Genomic DNA, 19,584 nt, shown 5'->3' with positions numbered 1-19,584 from the left:
CTAACAATCTCCCCCCCCCCCAACGTGAGCCGGGTATGTATCGAACTCGTGACCTATGCTCTGATACCACTTGGAGTTTCGGGTAAAATAAAGGCTTGTTAGAAAGAATGCCTCCAAGGTGTCCAAAATAAATTTTCTTTGTGTCTATCCTTAAATTTTTGTGTGCAAAATGTGATTAGAATAGCAAGGGCTTCTGCATTGTCATATGTCACCAAGTGTTTTTAAGTGAGGTCTCCACTTGTTATGTATTTAATCATCACATGTCATCAAGTGATCTCCAATTCCTTCATTCTCAATGTTTTCAAATGTAATGCCACCATATACGTCATCGTGTGTGACATTAATGTCACCATGTCATCAAGATAATGCAATGATATGTTATAGTGCAACATCATTAGGAAATTTCTAAACTAGTCTTTCAACCATCAAATGAGATCTTCCACGTCATCATATAGTCTTCCAACCATGTCATCAATACCATCATCAAGTGTGGTCATTCATCAAGTGTATGACATCATCATCTAGAACTAGGCATCTCAAGAATATTTTCCATCTTGGTCAATGCCATATTGACATCAATGACAACCTTGATTAACAATATCCCCCCTTGTCATTGATGGAAATATTCTTTCCCTTCCAACATTCTCTCCCCCTTTGACATCAATGGAAAATGGGGTGCCTAAGTACTCCCCCTATCAAGCTGCTTCTTTTCTTCATCAATAGTAGTTCTTCATAGGTATGTTACTCCCCCTGTCATGGTGCTCTTCCTTCTGGAAATGTGGTCCATGATAGATGTGTCTACATTTCTTCATGTGATGAACCAACTCCCCATGTCTGCATAAACTCCTCTACCTCAAGAAAGATTACTTGCTTAGTGATCAAATGGAAGAGATCCTCAACAATAGTCCATCGGATGAGTAAGGGATCATGTTCTTCAATGGAGTTTCTCCCAAGAGATGATCTATCAAAGGATGATTTTCCATGTGTGACTCATCAAGAATTTCATAGGGCCCATTCATGGATAGCTTCTGCAAGAATGCTCAAGAATCACAAACTCCCCCTAACTGTATGCATGCTCTTCTTCTTTTTTTGACAAAGTATCATCATCAAATACTTGGATTCCTTCATCAAATCAACAACATGTCTTGTTGGTTGGAGTGTTCAAAAATCTTTCAGATCCAATTTTCTTCCTTCTCCATACGGTGTAACTTTCTTCTCTGGCTTGGTTGTCATGGTTCTTGCTTTTGTAGGGAGCCAAGTGTTAGGATCCCATATTGTTTATTTTTGACCTTATATTTTGTCATTATATTACCCTCTTCAACCCTTAGTTGGAAGCCTTTGCTAGTATTTTGACTTAATCATTCCAAAAGGTATATAGTAACTCTCCTCATTGCTATATGTTTAATTATTCAACACGTAATCATGCTATCTTTATAATTGATCCTTGAAGTTGACTAAGTTGTTGAACAATTGTTGAAATTGCCTAACTGGCAGGACCACATTTTGCAGTTGCTGAAACAGCGGAAACAACGCAAATTGCGAAGCTGAAACAACAAGAACAGCATGAACCTCGAAGCTGAAACAGAAAGAATAGCATACGAACTTCGAGGAGACAGTTGAGATTTGCGTAACAAATCTGCAACAACAAAGGAGTCCGACCGATTACTACATTGGTCGTAATGATCATGATCCACATGACTATAACAACATTCTGTTAACGAGAACTGATTTTCCTATTTTTGGTACAAAGGGTTGAACTAGAATGTATAATGAAAATCTTTTGTAATAGATGTCTCCTCTATAAAGAGGAGACATCTACATTAGAGAGGGATATAGATGTATGGAGAGAGGATGAACAAGCTGTAACACAGGAATTGTAGTGAAGGGATGAGACTGAATCTTTCTTGTAATATGGTATATTGACAGATGAATAAAGTTCTGTTTTGAGTATTTCATCTTAGTTTCTGTGTCCTGGGGAATCTTGTGAGAAGGACAGGGCCCACCTTCATCACAAGATTCACCCATCTTCTTTCTGTTGTGTGTTGTGTGTGTGATTTTTGTTTATATCTTATTCACGAGTACTACTTCTAATGATATTTTACTTTTGCTGAGACTATGTTTTCCTTTTAATTGATTGATGATGTATATGAGTGCCTCACCGGTGATTAGGATTTACAGAGTGTATTGGTGAACTGGATAACATAGGCAGGTGCTGAAAGTCCTTACTCTGAGGATAGGATCCTGATCCTTTGTTACAGGACAACCATCACTCCCTTTTGCAGATTTGTTTTCTTTAATTAATTATCTGTTCTTATTCCATTCCTGCAACAGGCTGTAACTGATGTAACACAGAGTAGGGGTTTAATAGAGAGTGAACTATTTATACGACAGCTTTTAATACTATTAAGTTTGAGTACATACAGTACGTAGTCACCTTTGGAATAATCAGACTTTCTCGGGTTGATAATTTATGTGGCACTCTACTGTTTTATTAATAAACAATTAAAGTGACCAACATTTTGGCGTCGTTGCAGGGGCGACTGAAGATTTTAAAAGTATTAACGATTTTATTTTAGAGATGCAGGATGCATGAGAGGACGCAGGAAGGCGAACCTTATAGGCGGCAAGGGAAAAGGAGGAGGAAGAAAAACTTTTATTGATGATATTATTTCAAAAGCTGAGACATCCTAGAGGTTAAGCTCTCGAAGGCCACAGACCCAACACTCTTCCTAGACAGACTATCAGACAGAGGAAGTAGTGGGACCAGAGAGGGTTATAGAACCATCAAAATATACTGAGCAACTGGTGGAAGAAGACGAACGACCAGTAGAGGAGCCAATAGAGGAAATTAAAGTGGAGGAACCAGTGTAGGACATTGAAATTCCAACAGAAAACTCCGAAGACCGGGCAAGCGCATCAGGAAAACAACCAATGGAGGATAACAATGAAGGACTTTTCGGTGGAGGTTGCAGAGTAGAAGGAAGGGGAGAGAATTCTCTCTCCACCCTGGAATTCCCTATTGGGGATCTCCCCAGAGGAGCAACTCCTATGAAGAATATCCCACTTTCAGCATTACCCAATTTCCATGGTTTATCCTCAGAAGATCCTGATGAATTTCTTTTTGAATTTGATATATTGTGTAGAAGCTATGACTATGTTAATGCTGCTCAGAAATTGAAGTTGTTTCCAGCTACATTAAAGGGGAATGCATTAAGATGGTTCATGAGCTTGGGAGCTCATGTGATTACGACATGGGACCAGATGAAGGAGAAATTTCTGGCCAAATACCAAGATTATTGTCGAACAAGAGAAAGGAAGGAGGAATTATTCAAGATGACTCAGAAGGAGGACGAAAGTCTAGAGGACTTCGTGGAAAGGCTATAGTATAACTTGCAGTGATCTGATCATATTGATATGAGTAAGGATATTCTCAAGTCAATATTGCTAAAAGGGGTATGAGATGATTGTTTAGATATGTTGAATATGCTTGGAAAAGGAGACATATCTAAGGAATCATATGATGAAATTGTCAATCTCTGTAAAAGATGTTCGAGAGGAGCAGCAAGTAGACCAAAAAGCAAAGATAGTACATACTCAAGAGTCCAGAAATCAGCAAGTGGAGGAGCAACACGGGCCGAAATAGGTAACTTACTTGAAGAATTTAAAACTGAAATGTTAAGCTCTTTTGCTTCACAAATTGATACCTTGCAGGTTAAAAAGAAGCAGGCAGAAGCAGAAGATGCTCTGGCTATTTTATGCTCTAAATGCAAAGAAAAACACCCATTAAGGGAATGCCCCCTGGACAAGGTACCCATTTGCACTATCTGTGAAAAGGACCATGAGACTCAACAATGCCCTTCTTTGCCAGGAATAAAAGCAGCACTGCAGCCAACTGAAGAAGAAGCTGAAGCAGTGTACCTGCTCACACAGAGGAGGCAATGGCAACCACGAGGACAAGGTACGAATTCTAACATACCATTCAATCGATGGAATAATCATCCTCCTTTTCAAGCAAATTATCCGCCCTTCAATCAAATGCGGTACCTACCCTTTAATCAAATGAATTTCCCACCCATGCAGCAACCAAATCCTCCTTTTGTTGATCCTACAATATGGAATCCTTGGGCTATACAGCAAACCTATTTTAATCAATGGAACCCAAATTGGATATCTCCACAAATCCCATTTCCAAACCAATTGCCTCAGTATCAGCAATCTCTCTCCTTACCATCAAATGCTCCACCAAATAATCAGACAATGAGACCCCAGCTGCCTGTACAACCTAACCCCAACCCAAATAATAATAAAGCTCTGCAGGTAATTGATATTCAAAACCAACTTGTTTCCCCTATGCAATGTAATGATATTCATTTACGTTCTGGGAGAATAGTTGAACCCATTATTGATGACATTACTTCTTCTGATTCTGACAAAGAAGAAACCGGAAAAGAAAAGCCATCTAATAACAATGTTGAAACAGTTGGATCATCCTCTAATAACAATGCTGAAACAGTTGAAACATCTTTTAATAAGACTGCTGAAGCAGCAAAGCCACCATTCCTTGAACGTTTAGCTCTTACCAAAACACTTGAGCCACCTGCTTTTAATCTTTTAGGAGAACTGCAGAATTTATATGTTAAAATTCCACTCTTACAGGCACTGAGAGATGTACCAATTTATGCTAGAACTGTTAGAGATATTTGTATTAAGAAACCTGGAAGAAAAGCTAAGGATCCCCTCACAGTTCATGTGATGGGTGATCTAGCTGCTCTAATGTCAGAAAAAAACCCTCCTGTGAAATATGGTGACCCTGGTCATCCTACGGTCACAATACAGGTTGGAAAACTTTTGTTTCTAGAGTTCTAGTAGATCTGGGTGCTGCAATAAACATCATGACACTTGAAACTGCACAATTATTACAGTTAAAGAATGTAATTAGGGAAACCCCAACCATTCTAGAGCTAGCTGACTGCTCCACAATCAAACCTGAAGGAGTCATTGAAGACCTGACAATTTCAGTCGAATCTTGGAACTACCTAGCTGATTTTGTTGTATTACAGACCAAAACAAAGTTGGGGGGTCATCCATTGATTTTAGGGAGACCTTGGCTGGCTACCGCAGATGCCTTCATCAGCTGTAGATCAGGTTCAATGACAATTTCTAATGGATGTGAAACCAAGCAGCTTACTCTTTACCCTCATGCTACACCTATGATTAATAATGATAACTCTGTATGGTTAGATTATGAGGACGATGAGACCCAACCCATCTTGACTGTCGGACAAGCTTTAACTTTTAAAGATTCAACCAAAGATGAATTAATTAGCAACTTTATTTCTGAACCTTCTTCGGTTAACTCTAAAATACATGATCACTTGACTACAATCTTGGAATCTGAATCCCAGCAAAACCTTAGAACTAAAGATTTATCTCAGACATCAGCTGGTATCTCCTCCAAAAGTATAACAGTTGAAATCGAGCCTGGCAAAACATTAAATATAAACCCTAATCTAACAGATGTTGAAACACAACAATTAATGAAGCTACTCCATGAGAATAAAGAAGCATTCACATGGGATTACACAGATATGAAGGGAATCTCTTCTGAATTATGTACTCATCGTATTTATATTAAAGAAGGATCTTGCCCAGTCTATCAACCCCAACAACAAATGAATCCCAATTTAAGAGAAATTGTGAAGGAAGAACTTCAAAAAGTGTTGAATGCAGGATTTATATATCCTATATCTGATAGTGAATGGGTTTCACCATTAGTAATTGTACCTAAGAAAAATGGGAAATGGAGAGTGTGTGTAGATTATAGAGCTCTAAATAAGGCCACTCAGAAAGATCATTTTCCCTTACCATTTATTGATCAGGTACTAGACAATTTGGCAGGTAAGAGATTCTTTTCCTTTTTGGATGGATTTAGTGGATATAATCAGATCAAGATTGCACCCCAAGATCAGGACAAGACCACTTTTACTAGTCCATGGGGGAATTTTGCCTATAGAGTTCTTCCATTTGGACTATGTAATGCCCCAGCAACATTTCAAAGAGCAGTGATAGGAATTTTTTCTGATATGCTTAATGATTCCTTAGAAATATTTATGGATGACTTTACTCCTTATGGTGTGACTTTTGAAGATGCATTACAGAACCTTGAAAAAGTACTTAAACGATGTATAGAAGCACATCTTGCCTTAAGTACTGAAAAATGCCATATGATGATGAATCAAGGTATTGTATTGGGACACTTCATCTCATTCCTAGGAATTCAAGTTGATCCAGCTAAAGTACAAGTAATTCAGACTCTTCCTATCCCTAAAACACAAACTGATGTAAGAAGTTTTTTAGGACATGTTGGATATTATAGAATATTTATCAAGGATTTTTCTAAAATAGCTTCTCCTTTGTTTGTGTTACTTATGAAAAATGCTGAATTTAAGTGGACTGATGGTTGTCAAAAAGCATTTAATGAACTTAAACATCAATTGTCTACAGCTCCCATTTTAAGAGGACCTGACTGGGCACTCCCCTTTCATATATCCTCTGATGCTTCAGACACTGCAATTGGAGCTGTCTTGGTTCAAGAAGAAAACAATCTTCCCTATGCTATTTATTTTATTAGTAAAAATATGACCCCTGCTGAACTTAATTATACAGTCACTGAGAAAGAATTCTTAGCAGTCATTTATGCTATTAATAAGTTTCGACAATATATTACCGGTTATACTACTTTTGTGCATATTGATCACTCGGCCATTAAATATTTAATGAAAAAATTAGTTACAAATGCTCGAGTTACCAGATGGTTATTATTATTACAAGAATTTGATATCACAATTGTAGATCGACTAGGTAAAGAAAATGTAGTTGTTGATTTCCTTTCTCGGTTAAAAACTGATGAAAATATTCTAGTAGATGATTCTTTTCCTGACGAATATTTATTTGCAATATCTGCTCACTCACCTTGGTATGCAGACATTTCCAATTACTTAGTTGCAGGGAAACTACCATCACACCTATCGCACAGAGAGAAACTAAAGATCGTTCAGCAAAGTGATAGGTACAGCTGGATAAGTGGGTGTCTTTTTCACACAGGACTCGATCAGGAAATTTGGAGATGCATCAAAGAAGATGAAGTTTATGATATATTGAAGGCTTTTCACAATGGCCCTTGTAGAGGGCATTTTGCGGACAAAAGAATAGCACACAAAGTTCTTAGAATGGGTTATTATTGGCCCTCACTTTTCAAGGACGCAAAGAAATATGTTAGGGCCTGCGATAGCTGTCAGAGAATGGGCCAGCCTAATCACAGGGATGAAATTGCACTCAACCCCCAGGTAATACTTGAACCTTTTGAAAGATGGGCACTAGATTTTATAGGTCCCATCAATCCTCCATCCAATCAAAGAGTTTATATACTGGTTTGCATAGATTATATGACTAAGTGGGTAGAAGCTAAGGCACTCATCAAAGCTAATGAAGAATCAGTGTTAACTTTTCTATTTGAAGAAATATTTGTTAGGTTTGGTTTTCCTAGAGAGCTAGTTACAGATGGAGGACCTCCTTTTAATTCTCATGGCTTCAAAGATACACTCCAGAAATATCACATTAAGCATAAAATGACTACACCTTATCACCCCCAGGCAAATGGGCAAGTGGAAAGTACAAATAAAGTCATAGAATCCATTTTAACAAAACAGTCAAGGAGAATAGAAGGGACTGGTTTCAAAGGTTGCCTGAAGCATTATGGGCTTACATAACTACTTGGAGGAACACTACGGGTTTTTCACCTTATGAATTAGTTTATGGTAAAAGTGTTGTTTTTCCTGTGGAATTTGAAATCAAAACCTTGAGGATTGCTTTAGCTGTTAACCTTGACTTGACTGATGCACAGACAGCTAGGTTGCAGCAGCTTCAGGAATTGGATGAAAAGAGGTTGGATGCCATCCATCAAACAACCATGATACAACAACAAAGAACCAGGTGGCATGACAAAACTATTAAGCACAAGCAGTTCCAAAAAGGTAATTGGGCTCTACTGTATGACTCCCGTTTTGAAAATTTTCAAGGTAAATTAAGAACAAGGTGGCTAGGACCTTATGAAGTAGATACTGTTTTTCCAAATGGAACAGTCAGACTCCTAACAATTGATGATTCTAGAACACCATTATTAGTGAATGGGTATCGACTTCATTTGTATCAACAACCTATTTCTAAAGAGGATTTCAAAGCTACTTGCATGACAGACATACACTATGCCTTTTTGGGGGAACTGTCTATCCCTCAATGCACTTAATTTTCTGTTTATGTATTTATTTTTAGGGTAGATTTCTTAACTAATAATCCCTGTCAAGGGTTGCCATGTTACAATTAATTATTTTGCAGATCTTAGCTTCGGAGGGTGGCTGAAAAGAAAAATTCCAATATAGGAAGAACTAATTTGCGGATTGGAAAGCATTGCCATGTCACTTCATATCATAATTCATTCCCCCTTACATTTCCCGTTGCTGAAACACCAAATCCCATTGCTTAAACACCAATCTTTTCCATTTTTCCTAAAAAGCACCAATGTCCCCATTTTTGCTCCCGAGAATGAACTATTACTTCAATAAAAACATATCATTCTTTATTAAAGGAATCAGCCATTTATCCTGTTAATAATGTTCCTTCACTACTACTTCTTGTAAATAATAAAAACCTTGTGTATAAAAACCCTCATACCTTACAGACCCTTTCTATAATGATCATCAACCTATTAAGGATGAGATAACACTTTTTGGCCCAACAACCAAAGGTAAATGTAAAGGTATGCATGTTTAAGTGTGAATATTAAATTGTAGTTAATGAGGAGATAATTGACACGACTGCCGAAAGCGTCGTACCACCAACCATATCATTCAGCCGCAGTTGGGGGGGATTACCGAAATATTGTAATCATTATATGACACGCCGATCACCGCCATCTCTATTCCTCGCGGTAGTATCTAATCCACCTTGTCTGTACCTTATCACGTCATAATTTCATTTGTAACGTTCTGCTCTGTTTAGACCTCGGCAACTCGACTCTGCATTTTGTATTTTGTCTAAACCAGTAACTATGGGAGGAGATGTTGTTAGACATGAACCTAGCTCGACGGCATTAGTGGAACTCTACCAGGAGGCATACCAAATATTTCTACAAGCAGGATGGGTGGATTAATTCAGAAGACTTCCGGATTTTGATTCACAGCAGGTTCTGGAATTTGCATGCAATTTGAGGGAAGGGTACTCCACTGTCCGAGGGGTGCGAATTCCAGCAACAGAAGAAGACATAACGCAAGTTTTGGGGCTTCCAACCAATGGTATTCGCTGGTTCAGCAGGAAACATCTCATTCTCATTGCACAACAAGATTTCCTATTACCAGGGGAGTAGGTGGAAACCAAAGGCAGGGGTGTTGCACTTCGATCATTACCACCACCATGGCCAAAGGTTGCAGAATTTGTTAAGCATTATTTCACCTGCGAGGGCCGTTATCAGGTAGTCTACCAACACGAATTTTTTTTATTAAATCATTTGTGGCATGGTCATCTAATAAATATGCCCTATTATCTGCTTGGCTATCTAAAAAATTTGGCACACTATACCGTGAACGCAAGGCACCAACTCCTCTGCCTCACGCACCATCGTTTGGTCCAACTCCTAATAAATAGAGGCTTTGCCCTGCACAATCCACCTCCCCTCAATAACCCTCCTCAACAAGCTGAGGAAAATCCTCAGCAAAATGAAGAAAATTCCCAGCAATCCGAGGAAAACTCCCAGCAAGTTGTTGAAACTCAGCAACCAGCAGCAGAAACACCCCAATTGAGCACTAAAAATCTGCAGCAGACCTCACCCCCTGATAAAGCCGAACCATCCACCCCCATAGTCCATATCCCTACCGATGATTCAGATGATGATACCCTCATCACTTTCCTTAAGAGGAAAAAGCAACAGAAAGCTGCAACCCCACTAAAAAGAAGAACTAGGGCCTCAGTTAAGGAAGCCACCATTTCTGATAATTCCCCTACCCTGAGGAAAAGTGCTCGCAAGAGAAAAACTACTGTCTCTCCTGATTCCCTACCACGGCAACGAACAAGGTCGTCTGCAGCAACTGAGGCCATTATCCCAAATGTCCCACCTATCATTCTAAATCCCCGTATCCCGCATAGCCCTGAACCTTCACCTTCTTCACCCTCAGGTGCTGAAATACAGAGCGTTCATGATTTTGTGACATCATTTTTCTCAACAGAGGCAGCTGCTCCACAAGAACCAGCTGCCGATACATCTAAAGTAGACACCCAAGACGATATAGGGCATGTGGCTATTACACAAGAACCAGCCACTGACCCAACAGGTGCCACACAAGAACCACCTGTTGGCGAACAAAAAGAAGATGACCTACATGTGGCTGTTACACAAGAACCAGCCACTGACCCAACAGGTGCCACACAAGAACCACCTGTTGGCGAACAAAAAGAAGATGACCTAGATGTGGCTGATACACAAGAACCAACCACTGACCCAACAGGTGCCACACAAGAACCACCTGTTGGGAAACAAAAAGAAGATGCCCTAGGTATGGCTGATACACAAGAACCAGCCACTGACTCAACAGGTGATACACAAGAACCACCTGTTTTGGACGCAAATGATGAAGTTAATGCCGAACAACAATTCTCCCCTCCATTGGAACCTGAAACTACAGAAGCCCCGGTTACTTTAGCCTCCCTGCAGGAAGAAAATGAGTTTTTGAAATCAGAAATTAAGGCTTATCAGCAAGAGTTAATAATGGCTAGGGAAACCTATAAAAAGGAACTCAATCTGTACATGTTAGCTCAGGTAGCATCTCAAGCTGAAAAGAGTGCAGAGAAGGATCAATACAGTGAATACATGTGCAGTGAATGTGGGGATATCTATACTCGAGCAGGATATAAGATAATTGCAGTTCCGTTGACTGGAGCTAGTCCTGTTATAATAAAAAAGGAACACCCTGCTGTTACACAAGAACCAGCAGGGTCTTCAAGAATTTTAGAGGAAGAAACAAAACCACCCCAACCTACCCAAGTTGTTGATGAACAAAAACTAGTACCAAAGTCTTTTACAACTGTGTATACACAAACTGAACCTCCCTGTGTCAGCAATGCTCACGCACAGACTTCTAGTTTTCAAGAACTAAGTAACACATGGAAGACAGAATATGAGCTCTCCCAAGGAAAGGCATTTCAGCAACAGAAGTCATTATGGCTCAACTATGCATACAGAAATTGGGAAGTACTTGAACAGTCTCATGCACAACATAAGGAGAATAAGCAATTAAAAGTCAAACTGTCCCTCATCTTTGACTTGGTCCAGCGGTTACTTGCTACAAGGAAGCCCTCTTTTAACTATTCTGTATTTTTGAGAGAACGCTTAGTGTTCCTCCAATTAAAAGCAATCAAGGATGGACGATCCCACCAAGTCTCTACACCACAGCAATTTATTGAGACTTTTGCAGAAGCACCAAACAGTGACCAGAACATGCTGTGTGAACTCTATCTTCACAATGAGGCTATGCCTGAAGATAGAAAGATTAGTTTACTTCCTCTTTGTGGCGATATCCAAATAAGAGCCTTTATTTCCTTCTTGGCCAATCAGATTACTTGGCAGAATGCTTTTATGTCTGCAGCACACAATGAGGAGAACTGTCTTCTCTGGATTCGTTCTGAACCGTAGAATGCAGCCATCTTCATTGCAGAACATCAATGAATTCTACGAGAACCAGGGATGACTGATCATATTAGGAAATTGCAAGCAGCAGTCTTGGAAGATTGCCAACATTATGTGAAAACTAAAGGAGCTCTGGCTATAAAAGAAAATAACCTATTCTGGGAACGTTGTCCTAGAGAAAGACGGGAATATCATCCCTACAATCCCCTCAAACTTCAGGCGGCGATCTCATGCATACCTGATTATGTTAAATGCATTAGACAGTGTGCTAAATGGTCGATTGGTTACCATTTTCATTTCCCTCTCTTATGGCTTCCTGGAGAACAATATAAGGCTCAATTTAAATTGACCAAACAGGAAGAGTTGGCAGCATGGAAGAAACTTCAGAGTGTCCATGGGTTTAGAGACATGGTTGACAACACCTTCTACAGTTACTGCATAAGCAATTTACACTGTTCATCCCAGTATTCCGACTCAGATTCAGAGTAGATGTTGCAAGCGAACATGCAACATTTTCAGTTGGGGGGGATGTTAGGATCCCATATTGTCTATTTTTGACCTTATATTTTGTCATTATATTACCCTCTTCAACCCTTAGTTGGAAGCCTTTGCTAGTATTTTGACTTAATCATTCCAAAAGGTATATAGTAACTCTCCTCATTGCTATATGTTTAATTATTCAACATGTAATCATGCTATATTTATAATTGATCCTTGAAGTTGACTAAGTTTCTGAACAATTGTTGAAACTGCCTAACAGGCAGGACCACATTTTGCAGTTGCTGAAACAGTGGAAACAGCGCAAATCGCGAAGCTGAAACAACAAGAACAGCACGAACCTCGAAGCTGAAACAGAAAGAATAGCATACGAACTTCGAGGAGACAGTTGAGATTTGTGTAACAAATCTGCAACAGCAAAGGAGTCCGACTGATTACTACATTGGTCGTAATGATCATGATCCACATGACTGTAACAACATTCTGTTAACGAGAACTAATTTTCCTATTTTTGGTACAAAGGGTTGAACTAGAATGTATAATGAAAATCTTTTGTAATAGATGTCTCCTCTATAAAGAGGAGACATCTACATTAGAGAGGGATATAGATGTATGGAGAGAGGATGAACAAGCTGTAACACATGAATTGTAGTGAAGGGATGAGACTGAATCTTTCTTGTAATATGGTATATTGACAGATGAATAAAGTTATGTTCTGAGTATTTCATCTTAGTTTCTGTGTCCTGGGGAATCTTGTGAGAAGGACAGGGCCCACCTTCATCACAAGATTCACCCATCTTCTTTCTGTTGTGTGTTGTGTGTGTGATTTATGTTTATATCTTATTCACGAGTACTGCTTCTAATGATATTTTACTTTTGCTGAGACTCTGTTTTCCTTTTAACTGATTGATGCTGTATATGAGTGCCTCACCGGTGATTAGGATTTACAGAGTGTATTGGTGAACTGGATAACAGAGGCAGGTGCTGAAAGTCCTTACTCTGAGGATAGGGTCCTGATCCTTTGTTACAGGACAACCATCACTCCCTTTTGCAGATTTGTTTTCTTTAATTAATTATCTGTTCTTATTCCATTCCTGCAACAGGCTGTAACTGCTGTAACACAGAGTAGGGGTTTAATAGAGAGTGAACTGTTTATACTACAACTTTTAATACTATTAAGATTGAGTACATACAGTACGTAGTCACCTTTGGAATAATCAGACTTTCCCGGGTTGATAATTTATGTGGCACTCGACTGTTTTATTAATAAACAATTAAAGTGACCAACACCAAGTAAAGTTACAATCACATGCCATATGTCCAATGTTATGGAAATTGAAGCACTCCATTTTGTTCATGAAGGAGTAGTCATGACTTCTTCTTGGAGATTGATGAGGACCATTATATTTGTCTTTGTGATATTCCCTACAATCCTCTTCCATGTGCTAAAATTTTGTACAGGAATATAAATAACCAAGAAATATACTTTGGTACCTGAGAGATGAAGATTTCCTTGATGTACTTCTGAATTATTTTTGCCTTGGGATTCTTTGATGATATTCATTTCCTTTTGTGTTCTTGACACCATCTGCAAGTCTCCTTAGAATAGAATTTCTTCCATAATTGTCTTGACTCTTCTCATTGCCTTTGTTGGAACTGGGAACATCAACATTTCCTTCTAGATTCCTCTCATCCTTGTTGTTTGAGGCATTATCATTCTTGCTTGAGGATTCACCTGCATAGCCAAGACCTAATTTATCAAGAGGAGACCTTTGGTGAATTAGGATGTCATCTAGGTTTTGAGAACTTTTCAAGTTCTTATTCAGCAAGTCAACTTCCTTTTTAAGAAAGACAATTTATTCCTTCATTTTCTTGCATTCTTCATCATTCTTTGATAAATTGATCTCCATTTCTTCCTTCATCTTGGTTGCTTCATATGATTGCACCTTAAGAGAAGTGATTTCTAATCTTAACTTGATGATGTCATCATCCTTTTCTTCTAGTTGGAACGTCATGGTGTTTCTCTCCTTTTCTGCTTCATCAACTTGTCCTTCTATGAATTCCAAATATTACATCACCTTCTCAGCTCCTTGTGCTTGTTTCCTTGCTTCTTCTGGTTGAGATCTAAGGGAGGAGACCTATTCCTTGTATTGACCAATCTATACTTCAAGTTTGTTCAAGCTCTTGAGTTTCTGTTCAAGGTGGCTTACAAAGTTTCTTCTCTTTTCTTTGCCTTATCCAATTGATTTGTCATGGATATTAATTCTTCGTGATTCTTTCTTTTGTTTTGATGAAATTCCTATTTATGTTTGGTGATCTCCTCATCTATTTCTTGTACTTGAAGCTTGACAAGGTCAACTTTCTTCCTTTTCTTATCCGGGTCACCAACTTGCGCTTTCTTCTTAAGTTCCTCATTTTCCTTTCTCAAACTATTAATCTCTTCCATGGAAGCTATAAGTTTAGTCAGAAGATCTTCTTCAAAGTCTTATTTATTCTCTTCATCTTCTAGGTCTTCTTTATGCTTGATGTCATCACTCTTATTTTCATCTTGCTTGATGGGCTCTGGAATTCCTTCTTGCTTTCCATCATCTTGTTGACTAGTGCTCATCGCCAACGCTTCTTTTGAGTGAAGGTAATGAAGTTTATCCCATATATCTTTTGTTGATGAACATTTTTCTAAATTGGCCTTTATAGAATCTGGTTACCCATTCAAGATTGCCTTCATTTCTCTTTCATTGTACTCCTTTGATTCTCTGTCCATCATGCTATCAGTGATCATTGATTCCCATACTTCAACACCTTGAGCCATTAAGAAATTTCTCACTCTTACCTTCCATACATCAAAATTTCCATTGAACAATGGAACCTTCCCAATTTGATTATCTTCAGTTTTGACAGTTGAGGAAGAGACATATTTAGAAGGATTGGAGGCTTTCTTCCTTGGATTGTCCATTTGTGTTCTAAGGATCAAACTTCAAGTTGTTAGGCTTTGAGTGAAAGTACTAGCTCTAGTACCAATTGTTTGGAATCACAATTGTCGTTAGACCAAAACTGCAGGTGTTAGTCAACGATCACATCGCTAGAGATAAGGATCCACGAGAGGTAGTTAGTCCATGTCGTGAAACACATGGGGAGCGTTGGCTTATCCAATGTCCAACGAGTCTATAAGCTTCCCTAGTTCTTTTTCTACCTTCTCTGGATTGTTTTGGTTTAAGAGGATGTCTTCATTCTTTGCTCCTCAATTTGTGGTTTCTCCACAACTTCCTGAGGCTCTTCCTTTGGAGCTACAATCTCCTATTCTGGTGGGATCTGAATTTCCCTCTCAAGAGAGCACCACATCGCTTTCTCCTCATCAAAATTTACATCCATTCGCACAACTGTCATTTCTAGGGAAGGTAAGTACACACTGTAGTTGTGAGGAGTTTCTATTTAACCCAAAAATTCCCCCAACTCTACTATTGGCTCAAGCTTCTTCCTTGATTATTTGGAGACATGGAAATCAATAGAAGCTCCAAAAATCCTAAAGTGTGACACATCTGTATTTCTCCCCAAGAAGGTCTCTTCTAGTGTAACCATACAAAGAATCTGATGAGGACTCCATTTTTGCAAGTAGACTGTTATGTTGCATGCCTCAACCCACAAATGAAGAGGTAGGCCTTGGTCATGTAACATAGCTTGCGCATCTCCCACAATGCTATAGTTCTTTCTCTCATCCACCCCATTCTGTTGTGGGTTGTGGGGTGTTGAAAACTCTCTTTGAATGCCTTATTTTGCACAAAAAATCTTGAATTCATTTGAAATGTACTCATCTCCATTATTTCTCCTGAGAGCCTTCACCTTCTTGCCGATTTATTTCTTAACCGATGCCCTGAATTCTACAAACTTGGAGAATATTTCATCCTTCTTCTAGATGAAGAAGATCCAACACTTCCTTGAGAAGTCATCAATAAAAATGACAATAATTGTGTCTAGCAGTGGAGGTTTTTGAGAAAGGTCCACAAACATTAGAGTGGATCCTTTCCAAGACTACACATGCTTTGTTATCCCGATCATGGAATGTGGATTTTGCATACTTCCCCAAGGTACATCCTTTGCATACATCATGTTGCTCAAGTGCTCCTTAAGGGAGGCCAATGGTTATTTGCTACATAATTTTCAAGGCTCTATGATGCAAATGACCAAGTCTTTTGTGCCAAAGTTCACCAACATCATAGCTCTACACTTTCTCCACCTTAGTGCTTAATGCAACACAATATTCCACATCTGTTTTATACAGGTTCTTCACTCGAACCCGCTCTACTTCACTTGTCCCGTGGCTATGTGTCTCATGAATTCTTTCACTTTTATGAATATCACATCATAACCACAGTCTTCCAAAACTGCAACACAAATGAGATTATTCTTTAGGCCTGGAACAAACATGACATCCTTGAGTTTGAGGGGGGAGTCTGTCTTCCTCTGAAAGGTGACTGTATCAATCCCGGTCAAGTTGTACCTTCCATCGTCCCTTATCTCAATGTGCTTATGGAGATCTATCTCCTCCATATCACTAAAAAAGTCTCTACACCCTATCAAGTGGAACGATGCACCTGAGTCCAAGTACCACACACTCCCCATCATTGTACTAATCATGCATGAGATAAGGGTGAACTCAAGATCGAACTATGAAGCTAAGTCTTTACCTGTTGCTCCTCCTAAGGTCTTCTTGCTCGATTTTTTGAATGTACACTTTGTGGCATAACACCCGAATTCACGACAATTGAAGCATTTAATTTTGGACAAATATTTCTTCTTGCCACCTTGGTTGGATTCTAGTTTGGTTTGAGATTTCTTCCCTTTTCCCTTCTTTCCCTTTCCAACCAATGCAAATTTTTCTTCATCCTTGACCTTGGATGAAGTCCCATCTATGGTATTCTGCCTTATTTCCTCTTGTAGACCATAAGGATTCCCAATTCAATAATTTCTCCCTCATGTTCATTGAATCTTGGTAGCTATGCCAGTTAGGTTTACCAAGTCATCATCTGAAACAGTAACACCAACTCCTGCAATCTCATCACGAACTTATGTGAACCTGATCAGATACTGTTGAATAATGTCATTCTTCTACATCTTGATATTTCGAAGTTTATCCTTGAGCATCGATTTCCTATGGTTTCTTATATTCTAGAACAAATCTTTCAACACCTGCCACATTGCGTAAGGAGTTTCTTTCCCATGGATATTTGTGAAAATATGGTCTTGCACTCCCTCCAAGGTTATTCTCCTCTCCTTGGCTACATCTTTCATCTTTCTTGTTGGGTGTGGAGCTTGATTATCTTCTTTATGCAGAGGTATCGCCACATTGGACCCCAGTTCATAACATTTTTTCACCTCTAGGGGGGGGGGGGGGGGGGGGGGTAACGAAATTTTTTATGAAACCCCCTCAACGGGGGTTCGGGGGCAGCGCGCGTGAAGCTAAAAATAGATGTAAAATTACATTGTAAAATATTGTAATTTCATAGTCAATATGAGTCGTTCATTAGGTAGATGATTTGACGATAGAAGTTATGTTTAATTTAGGGTTTTTTCCCTAGAAGGCAACCTCTCACTATATATAAAGGAAAATATTTACATATTAATAGATCTTTTTCACCTTACTTGTGGTGTATCAAGAATGGATTAGTCTTCCCATGTTGAGGGAGAAGTAAAAGGGTTCATATATGTCACCCTCTTGCAATGATTTAATGATAAGGAGTTACCTAACCTATTATCATTTGGTTGGCATGTATTTGGAGTTGATATTTTGGATTTCATCATATTTTCAAGCCTTCTTAACAAATGTAAGCATCTCTTCCATTTGGTTTGAAGACTAATTCTCATGGCACAATGGACTGACGATGAATGTGTTGTTTATATTCTTAAGAGAGTAGTATAAATGGACTTAACCACTTCCTTCTACCAAATTGACATTTGATTTTTTTCGTGACCCTAATATTGATATTTGTTCAAGGTAAAACCCTTACATATAGAATGCCATAAAAAAATGGATAAGAAATAACCTCATATCTTACTCTAAGGAGCATTCTAGGCTAAACTGAGAGAAGTTGGAACTCTTTTGACATGAACCAGATTTGAAATTCATTTGTTTGTATGGTATTCATCATGAGTTTATAAGTGGTATCATTGTATGGTGCCTTATTGTATGGATAACTTACAATAGCTCTGACTTAGGTTTGTAGCCATCCTTTCACACTATTCTGAGGTCTATTATGATTATAAACAACAGTAATGAATGGAAAAAGAAACTTAGATGAAGTTCAAGACACTTCCAACATCATAGGAAGTAACATTTTCTACCGCTCAAGCTCTCTCCTAGAGGGAAAAGTCTTGATCCTAATGGGAGAGCCTAGAGGCAACTCTAAGACAAGCCTCCTACTGTCACCTCGGTGGACTTGCCTAACTCTTTAGACTAAGGAAGAGATTATCCTAGGAAATGGGGAAATCCTATAATAGAAACTCTCCTAACTTGGGTTTGACTAAGACAACTGGAAAATATACCAACTCACTCTCAAAGTTGAGGACATATTGAAGTATGAAAGTTGTTTAATACATTAAGTAAGCTTAAATAATGTGTAACTGAGACAAGTGTGCTAGTATTATGAAATATTATGATATCATGATGGAAAACCAATAGAAAGGGTATGGAATGTAAGTGAATTAAACTTGCTCAACATTCAACATCTCAAACTCGCATAAACCATGGAAACATGGAAATTCTAAAGTATAAGTAAGTTCTCATATGAAGCAATTATATCCAAGACAAAGTGGCAATGTGAATATGAAACATAAAATATTTGATGAAGCATAACATTTTACTAAATCATTCCACCATTCATAACAGTTAAATGTTGATTATAGATGCCTATAATTAAGCCTATAGTGCTACTTATCCTACGATTGTTATATATATTATACCTTTAAGAACAACAAGATTTCACTCAAAATTGACTCATCAAAACAAATAAATATAATGTGCAATGTCATAAAATCATCGACCCTTGAAACAACCACCATCATAAAATGTAATGAATTTAGAGCATGTTTGGAAGTGGAACTAAGTGTTAATTGTCACTACTATAATTTATTGGAATTTAAGACTATTTAAACCACATAAAATTATTGAAACATGGATATACTAGTATTATGAAACCACAAATTATTCCAACCCCTCTAAGATCTCATATAGAATATCGGTTGACCATGAAATATGAACATAGATTTTACTTAAACCATTCCAAACAATGAATCCTCCAAGTGAAACTTTTTAACAACCCTTTTATTGCACCCGTTGTTTGTATATATAAATGTGTAAA

The 19,584-nt window shown here is 38.4% G+C and overlaps 1 pseudogene; it reads left to right on the top strand.

Moving 5' to 3' along the window:
- The first annotated feature begins 9,586 nt into the window (after nucleotides 1-9,586).
- Nucleotides 9,587-19,584, top strand: part of LOC149254503 (auxin response factor 16 pseudogene) — a 35,350-nt pseudogene continuing 25,352 nt past the window's right edge.

This window comes from Pinus tabuliformis, chromosome 7 (assembly GCF_031772625.1).
Source record: "Pinus tabuliformis cultivar Carrire ecotype Pingquan chromosome 7, CPIR1, whole genome shotgun sequence".
In the NCBI taxonomy this organism is placed as follows: Eukaryota; Viridiplantae; Streptophyta; class Pinopsida; order Pinales; family Pinaceae; genus Pinus; species Pinus tabuliformis.
This window is presented reverse-complemented; position numbering and strand designations above follow the sequence as displayed.